This window comes from Nicotiana sylvestris, chromosome 9 (genome assembly GCF_000393655.2).
Source record: "Nicotiana sylvestris chromosome 9, ASM39365v2, whole genome shotgun sequence".
Classification (NCBI taxonomy): Eukaryota; Viridiplantae; Streptophyta; class Magnoliopsida; order Solanales; family Solanaceae; genus Nicotiana; species Nicotiana sylvestris.
In genome coordinates, this window is record NC_091065.1 from 85,054,073 (window position 1) to 85,064,088 (window position 10,016).

Consider the following 10,016-nt stretch of genomic DNA (forward strand, 5'->3'; position numbering starts at 1 on the left):
AGATTGCTACGAGTAATATTAACCCTGACAATCAATAAACTAGATTAATTAATTAGACAATTAAGTGGAAGACTCAACAGGATTGTTAGCTAACCCATAGCTCTGGAATATTTTCTTCCATTAAATTCGTCTCTAAGCTTGTCGACGTAGTTTCTCTAGTTTCATAGTTTACTATTCTAGATTAGTTTTAGTTAAATAATCACACTTTAAAAATCACTTGAATAGACTAATTGTTTGAGTTTAATTTAGTTAATAATTAATCATAAATTCTCGTGGGAACAATACTCTACTCACTCTTTATTACTTGTCGACCACGTGTACTTGTGTGTGCGTTTGGGAGCAACAGTCGGAGGTAGCCAAAAAGTTGTTTTACCAGCCATCTAGTTCATCGGATACATTAGGGCAGAAAGCAAGAGCCTTTGCCCCCATCCCCCAATATATTATGTGATTTTTTCTTATATGGCTCTAGATTCGAGTTAGAGCCTTTTGATAGTTGCATCATTGCCTTCTAACCCTTTCCCGGTGTCAAAGATAGAGTTTTCTCACATCATGATCACCTAGGCGATAGCGCTGGTTTGATCCGACGGTTCTTTCCACAAGATCGTGTGTGGAATGTACAAATCATTAAATTGATTCTGATTTTTTCTCCTAACAAGTTCACTAATTCAAGAGCAAATTCATTCTTTTGATCACCTTATCTTTTTCCTTCTTTCTACCATGTCGAATTATCTGTTAAGCAACCCCTCCTCCTTAGTCGTTTCTGTCTACACCATCATTTTCTCTGGCACAACCTCCTCTCTGTTAAATGTCCCGCATTGGTTGAAAGACGTGTTTTGCTTATAAAGTCTTAGATAATCCTCACCTCATGAGCAAACTTTTAGGGTTGACCAATTATGTTAGGTGCAAGATCCACTTTTTCAACACCGTATCATAGCAAGATCCATCCAAATTCTTGGTTCACCCAATGTTGGGTCCCCATGTTATATTGTCCATGCTCCAAATGTTCTTCCTCTGAGTGTGCGGAGGTGTGTTAAGTATCATGTATTGGTTGATCGGTTGGCTGCTTGTCCCTTTATATAGTGAACAATCCTTACCTATAAGTTATTATTTGGAGTTGAGTTGGGAGCAAGGACCATTTTCTTCATATTTTACCCTTCCATAATAGCCTTTTCCAGCCCCTCTTTGTCTCTCTTCGCTCCCTCCTCATTTCCCCAATCGTATCCTCCTTTCCTAGGCTTCAGGGATTAAATTCCAGTGGTAACCACACCCTGAAACTCATGTCACCCCTCGCTACTATAGACATTGGTGGCACACTTTCCTCTTTTTTTACTGAAAGCCTAACTTTAGCTTAATCCAGAAAAATAAACTCCACATCAACAAAACTTCCACATATCTTCCCTACATTTCTAAACAATTAATTAAACCATAGATGGGTCAGTAAGCTGGTGGTGTTAACGACCACTACCCCCTCACTACTTCTTTGTTTTTCACAACATGTGCTCACAGGCCACCTTCCAAGGAGTAGGGAATTACCACATCCACCTCAATCCCTCACCCGGTACATACACAACTTACACCTTGTTGGCAAAGGGAATAGGAAGATAGTGTCATTAACACGTCTTTAGGAGCTCCTTCCTTCTCAAAATGTGTTCCCCAGATAACCTGAACCCGGGTTCTTGCCCGGTGTCCAATTTTCCACGTTTCCCGATCAAGATCAAAGCTAGCTGAGCCAAGACTTCCTTGTATGACTGGTGGTTAACGTTTCGAGTCACTGTCTAAAAGCAATTCTCATACAATATGCAGGTTGACTAAGGAACTGTTTTTCTTCACTAAACCAAAGCGGTTATCAAGAAATTATTCATTGAGACTAGAAAAAACAAAGAACTGGACTAAAAATTTTTGATCCAACAATCACCTCCTTCAAAACAAATACATAAGAGACGTGTGAGAGTTCAATAAAACATAGGCATCGTTCCCACATTTGAACAACGAAGAGTCCACTAATCATGAAAAAGATGAACTTTGTGTTGTTGTTATGCCTGTATTTGTAAATAATGATTCTGAAAATTAGAACGTTAGCTTATAAACGTAAATATAAGTAAAACAGAAATTAATTCAAGCCCACTGAATTCACAGTGTTTCCTTAAGGAATTTAATCTCCTCCTAGTACCCAAGGTTATGGATTATTTTCTCCCATGATAGAACGAATTACACACTGGTGTAGCGGTACTTCAAACCCCAGTGTTTCAGCGAATACAAAGTTCTGCAGCAAATCACACTTACGGATGCTTTGTTTGTAGTTTAAAACAATGCAGAACAAGGGAGGAAAACTAAGAAGTCGAATGGAAATTCTGAGGGGAAGGAATGCAAATTATAGCCAACGTTGAGTTTTCGGTGAAGAGAAGATCAATAGCTCTCAATTCTGTTTTTTGGTGTGTCTTTTCTCCAACTGTTGCTATTCATATTTATAGCAGTCAGTTGTGAGACCCGCCCCCTCTCCATGGTGGAGCATGCACTAGCTTGTTATGGAGCAAGCCATGGTGGAGCATGCACTAGCTTGTTATGGAGCAAGCACTTAGCCATGGTGGGAGGAACACTAGGCGGCTGCTATTGCAACTGGTGGTACAATACACGGATTGGAACATATCCGTTACAAACACGGATAATATTACGTTAATATCTACTATTAACAAATAAATTTGGTCCAAAAAATTAATCAATCAATCGATCATTTGACCAAATCCAAATCTGAATCCAAAGCCGAAGCCGTAGCCGTAGCCGTAGCCGAAACCGAGCCGAGCGAGCGACGACGGCGCGAGGCTTGCCTTCTTCCTAACTCTTTAAGAGCTACATGAAGTGCATTTGCATATAAACCCACCAAACTCTTTTTCCTCTACCAATGAGGGACAATGTCTCATTAAAAGGAGAGGGAAACTTAAAATTTTACTCAAAATTTTCATTTCCCTCCATTTCTCATTCACCCTCTTTTCAATACCTTTCTATATTAAAAAGAAACTCAACAATCCCCAACATGAATGGGGAATGGCTATATCACGGAAGTATGCATGAAAAACTTGTGTGATTTGCAAGCAAGGATTAATTGCATCTGGATAAGTAGGTTTCCCTTTGAACTTTCCGTAGTGAACTTATGTCGGATATACTCGGTCAATCGGTAGATTTGATATCTTTGAACCGTCGAACTTTAGTGTATACCTAGACAACCATAAGTCACACAATCAATCCCTTAACCGTCTTTGGTTCTCATTGTTGTGTTCGTTTCAGCCATGAACACTGCCTGGTTTCATAAGTGCGTAGAGAATTGGCCTTGCAAAATTCTCCTTGAAGCGGCTAACACTTCACACTTACATAGGTGATTCCTAAACGTGTCATCCCGTCGATACACTATTTGATATACCCCCGTATCAAATTTAGAAATCATTAAAAAGCCTTCATGCTTTATCTTTGGTACTGAACATTGTCTCATCACGAGAATGGACCAAAATTTTTGTTGACAACGTTGAACTGTCATTAATGACTTTGTTTGATCTCCTTGAACCTAGATCTTGGGATCTCCAGTCTTCTAGGTAGAGTTACCGCCACAATGACTTGTTCTCGGCCAGTCTCATTCCCCTCAATGATTTCTCAACTACCTCTCTAGTTAGGCCTTTTGTAAGTGGATCCGACACATTATCACTTGACTTTACATAGTCAATCGTGATAATTCCTCTAGAGAGAAGTTGCCTAACGGTTTTATGTCTTCGTCGTATATGACGAGATTTACCGTTATACATAACGCTCCCAGCCCTTCCAATTGTCGCTTGGCTATCACAGTGTATGCATATTGGTGCCAACGGTTTGGGCCAAAATGGAATGTCTTCCAAGAAATTCCGAAGACATTCAGCTTTTTCACCGGGTTTATCTAAGGCTATGAACTCAGCCTACATTGTAGAGCGGGCAATACATGTTTGTTTGGACGACATCCAAGATACCGATCCTCCACCAATAGTGAATACATATCCACTTGTGGACTTCGAATCAGTTGAACCGGTTATCCAATTTGCATCACAATATCCTTCAATCACTGCAGGATATTTACTGTAGTGCAAATCAAAGTTTTGGGTATGTTCTAAATATCCCAAAACTCGTTTCATTGCCATCCAATGAGATTGACCTGGATTGCTCGTGTATCGACTCAGTTTACTTATAGCACAAGCTATATCTGATCGTGTACAATTCATGATGTACATTAAGCATCCCAACACACGAGCATAATCCAATTGTGATATGCTTTGGCCTTTGTTCTTTGCTAATGCAAAATTCACGTCAATTGGAGTCTTTGCAACTTTAAAGCCTAAGTGCTTGAATTTTTCAAGTACTGTCTTAATATAATGAGATTGTGACAATGCCAGACCTTGAGGAGTCTTTTGGATCTTAATCCCCAGAATTAAATCTGCAACTCCCAAGTCCTTCATATCAAACTTGCTAGTTAGCATACGCTTAGTCGCATTTATGTTGGCAATGCCATTACTCATTATCAGCATATCATCCACATATAGGCAAACAATGACTATGTGATTTGGAACATTTTTAATGTACACACATTTATCACATTCATTTATCTTAAAACCATTTGACAACATTGTTTGGTCAAATTTCGCATGCCATTGTTTGGGTGCTTGTTTTAGTCCGTAGAGGGACTTAACAAGTCTACATACCTTCTTTTCTTTACTTGGAACTACAAACCCTTCAGGTTGTTCCATGTAAATTTCTTCCTCCAAATCTCCATTTAAAAAGGCTGTCTTTACGTCCATTTGATGAATTTCAAGACCATAAACTGCAGCTAAAGCTACTAGCATTCGTATGGACGTAATTCTCGTCACTGAAGAATATGTATCAAAGTAGTCAGGACTTTCTCGTTGGCTATACCCTTTGACAACAAGTCTTGCTTTAAATTTATCAATAGTGCCATCATCTTTCATTTATCTTTTAAAAATCCATTTACACCCCAAAGGTTTATTTCCAGGAGGAAGATCAACCAATTCTCATGTATGGTTGTTCAATATGGATTCTATTTCACTATTGACTGCCTCTTTCCAGAACAATGATTCTGAAGAAGACATAACTTCTTTAAATGTTCGAGGCTCATTTTCCAATAAGAAAGTCACAAAATCTGGTCCAAACGAAGTAGACGTTCTTTGACGTTTATTACGTCTTGGATCCTCCTGATAAAATGTACTTTCTTTTGTTTCTTCCCGAGGTCGTTTAGATACTTCACCAAACAACTCACATTCCTTTTTATACGGATATATATTTTCAAAGAACTCAACATTATCTAATTCTATAACCGTATTATTATGAATGTCAGGATTTTTTGATTTATGAACCAGAAATCGATATGCTTTACTATTGGTCGCATATCCTATGAAAACACAATCAACTGTTTTTGGTCCTATTTTTACCCTTTTGGGTTCAGGAACTTGTACTTTTGCCAGACACCCCCACACTTTAAAATAATTCAAGTTGGGCTTTCTTCCTTTCCATTTTTCATATGGAATGGATTGTGTTTTGCTATGGGGTACTCGATTTAGTATTCGGCTAGCCGTAAGAACAGCTTCCCCCACAAGTTCTGTGGCAAACCAGAACTTATCAACAATGCGTTCATCATCTCCTTTAATGAACGATTCTTTCTTTCCGCAATCCCATTGGATTGGGGCGTGTAAGGGGCTGTTGTTTGATGAATAATTCCATATTCTAAACATATTTGTTCAAAAGGAGATTCATATTCACCACCCCTATCACTTCTTATCATTTTGATTTTCTTGTTAAGTTGCGTTTCAACTTCATTTTTGTATTGCTTGAATGCGTCTATTGCTTCATCTTTACTATTAAGTAAGTAAACATAGCAATATCGAGTACTATCGTCAATAAAAGTTATGAAATACTTCTTTCCACCGCGAGATGGTATTGACTTCATGTCACAAATATCTGTGTGAATTAAGTCTAAAGGATTTGAATTCCTTTCAACCGACTTATAAGGATGTTTAACATACTTAGATTCCACACATATTTGACATTTTGATTTTTCGCATTCAAACTTAGGCAATACTTCCAAGTTAATCATTTTTCGCAAGGTTTTATAATTGACATGACCCAAACGTACATGCCATAAATCATTTGACTCAAGTAAGTAAGAAGAAGCTGAAGTTTTATTATTAGTTTCAACAACTATTACATTCAGCTTGAAAAGGCCCTCAGTAAGGTAACCTTTTCCTACAAACATTTCATTCTTACTAATCACTACCTTGTCAGATACAAAAACGCACTTGAAACCGTGCTTTACAAGAAGTCCAGTAGAGACTAAGTTCTTCCTAATCTCGGGAACATGAAGGACGTTGTTCAAAGTCATGACCTTGCCAGAAGTCATCTTGAGAAATATCTTACCGTATCCTTCAATTTTTGCTGTAGCAGCATTTCCCATAGAGAGCGTCTCTTCGGGTCCAGCAGAAGCATATGTAGAAAATGCTTCCCTCACAGCACAAACATGGCGAGTGGCTCCAGAATCAATCCACCACTCCTTTGGGTTTCCTACCAGGTTGCATTCAGAAAGCATGGCGCACAAGTCATCAACATCATCATGCTTTTCTACCATGTTTGCTTGACCCCTTTGCTTGTCTTTCTTCCGAGCACGACACTCCGTAGATTTGTGTCCGGTTTTCCCACAGTTGTAGCAGTTTCCACTGAACCGCTTCTTGCTTGGGTTGTATTTCGGACCAGAAGCCTTCTTTCTCTTTTTGTTATCTTCAACAATATTTGCTCCCATTATTGTTGAATTTCCACGGCCTCTCCTTTCAGCAGCTTTATTGTCCTCTTCGATTCTCAATCGAACAATGAGATCTTCAAGGGACATCTCCTTTCGTTTGTGTTTCAAATAATTTTTAAAGTCCTTCCACAATGGAGGCAACTTCTCAATTATTGCTGCTACTTGGAATGCTTCATTGATGACAAGACCTTCAATGAAAATTCTATTAGTAAAATTACTAAAAAATTTACTTTCAACATCAGTATTCATTTGAAATATACCTTCAGTAAGTAGATCATGAATAATCACTTGCAATTCCTGGACTTGGGTAATAACAGACTTGCTATCTACCATTTTGTAGTCCAAAAATTTTGCAGCGACGAATTTCTTCATCCCGGCATCTTCAGTTTTGTATTTCTTTTCAAGCGCATTCCACAATTCTTTTGACGTCTCCACGCCACTGTATACATTATACAAATTATCCTCCAGACCGCTAAGAATATAATTCCTGCACAAGAAGTCAGAATGTTTCCACGCCTCAATCACGAGAAAGCTTTCATTCTCTGGAGTTTCATCTGGAAGATCAGGAACATCTTCCTTGATGAACTTCTGTAGACATAACGTAGTCAAGTAGAAGAACATCTTCTGCTGCCAGCGCTTGAAATCCATCCCAGAAAATTTTTCGGGTTTCTCTGGCGGTGTCAACGCCGGAGTTCGACTTGCCGATGCGTTGGCAGTCATCATCGGAACAACTTGATTTCCGTCATTCGCCATTTTTTTTTTCTGTAAAAAAAAATGACACAAACAAACATTTAATAAACGTTTAAAACTGGAGTGAAAAATCACGTAGATTTTAATCTCCAACAAAATGCCACGAAGGTTTTACTCTCCAAATGGGAGTACACAAAACCACAAAGGTTTTAAGTTTCCAGAATAATAAGAATACCACAAATACAGAAATTAAAATTATTAAATTCCTTAAGCTTGTTGTTGTTATGCCTGTATTTGTAAATAATGATTCTGGAAATTAGAACGTTATCTTATAAACGTAAATATAAGTAAAACAGAAATTAATTCGAGCCCACTGAATTCACAGTGTTTCCTTAAGGAATTTAATCCCCTCCTAGTACCCAAGGTTATGGATTATTTCCTCCCGGGATAGAACGAATTACACACTGGTGTAGCGGTACTTCAAACCCCAGTGTTTCAGCGAATACAAAGTTCGGCAGCAAATCACACTTACGGATGCCTTGTTTGTAGTTTAAAACAATGCAGAACAAGGGAGGAAAACTAAGAAGTCTAATGGAAATTCTGAGGGGAAGGAATGTAAATTATAGCCAACGTTGAGTTTTCGGTGAAGAGAAGATCAATAGCTCTCAATTCTGTTTTTTGGTGTGTCTTTTCTCCAACTGTTGTTGTTCATATTTATAGCAGTCAGTTGTGAGACCCGCCCCCTCTCCATGGTGGAGCATGCACTAGCTTGTTATGGAGCAAGCACTTAGCCATGGTGGGAGGAGCACTAGGCGGCTGCTATTGCAACTGGTGGTACAATACACGAATTGGAACATATCCGTTACAAACACGGATAATATTACGTTAATATCTACTATTAACAAATAAATTTGGTCCAAAAAATCAATCAATCATTTGACCAAATCCGAATCCGAATCTGAAGCCGTATCTGAAGCCGAAGCCGTAGCCGAAGTCGAGCCGAGCGAGCGAGCGACGACGACAGCGCGAGGCTTGCCTTCTTCCTAACTCTTTAAGAGCTACATGAAGTGCATTTGTATATAAACCCACCAAACTCCTTTTCCTCTTCCAATGAGGGACAATGTCTCATTAAAAGGAGAGGAAAACTTAAAATTTTACTCAAAATTTTCATTTCCCTCCATTTCCCATTCACCCTCTTTTTAATACCTTTCTATATTAAAAAGAAACTCAACACTTTGTTCAAATGGTTTTCACATAGCTTAAAAATATGCGGAAAAAAGCCATGAACGATAGAGAACTTCCTGTTTCACTTAAAAGACAAGACATTAAGGGGTCGTTTGGTTTGAATACGCCGGAATAAGTTATGCCGGGATTAGTTATCCTGTTATTATTTTTTATCCATTGTTTGGTATGTTGTATTAAAAATGACAATTGCATAATTTCTAAGAAGAAGGTATAAGTTATCCTGACACTAATTATTCCACCTTCTACAAGGTATAGGTTATCTCGATACTAATTTTAATCCCGAAATAACTTATACCAGGTTTGCTAACCAAACAAAATATTAAGGTGCTATTAAATTTTTATACCAGCACAATACCTTTTTATACTTCATACCAAACCATCCCTAAGTATTAGAATAAAATGGACTTCATTATGATGAATCTAACTCATACAATGGACTCTGATTGATTAGATGCATGATTTTGGGTGAGAAATCGCGAGAGGCCAACACCGGAAAAAAGGATGAAACAGTGCAAACCAGAAACTGAAAACAAATTTGTGAGTTCATAGGAATCAAAGATACCTTTTACAGACTACAGTGAATATTAGGAGGGCGATACAACAAACCGCTACAGCTTCAGCAACACCAACTGAAGAAAAACAGCAACCTACTCAACTTTAAAGGTTTGGAGTAAATCTGAAATTTTTTGTACCCAACTTTTGCTGGCTTGTGTTTTATCCCAAAACTTTTACTTTTTGTTTCATAACGAACGGTATCTTTTTTCGCGCTTAATTGTTCGTCGCTTTAAGAAGTAAATTGTCAAAATAGTCGTCAAAGAATGCTATTTGGTTCTTTTTCTGATTTCAGTTTCCCAAAGCAAACCGTTGCAGATTCAGGAGCATCTACTAAGAATAACAGAATTTAAATAAATTGAATATAAAGATTGAAAACAGTTTAAAATTTAGATAGAGTCTGAATCTGTTCCAAACTCTAAAGTAAGTATTGGGACTAGTTTGGCATTTGCTCAATCTCAGATTATATGTTTTTTCTAGGAAGGTATTAGTCTATTAGAGGTGTTAATGGGCTAACAAATCAACCAAACCAAACATAAAATAGACTTCATCTATTTTGGATTTTTCTGGTCTTTTATATATTTTAAAGGGAGAATTACATCCCTTCTCATTTGGCCCAACAACCCATCATAAAATGATCCACGTTTAAAACTCTTATCCAGTGTAGTCCAGGTTGGACATAATCTGAAAATTACTTTTCACCAGTTAG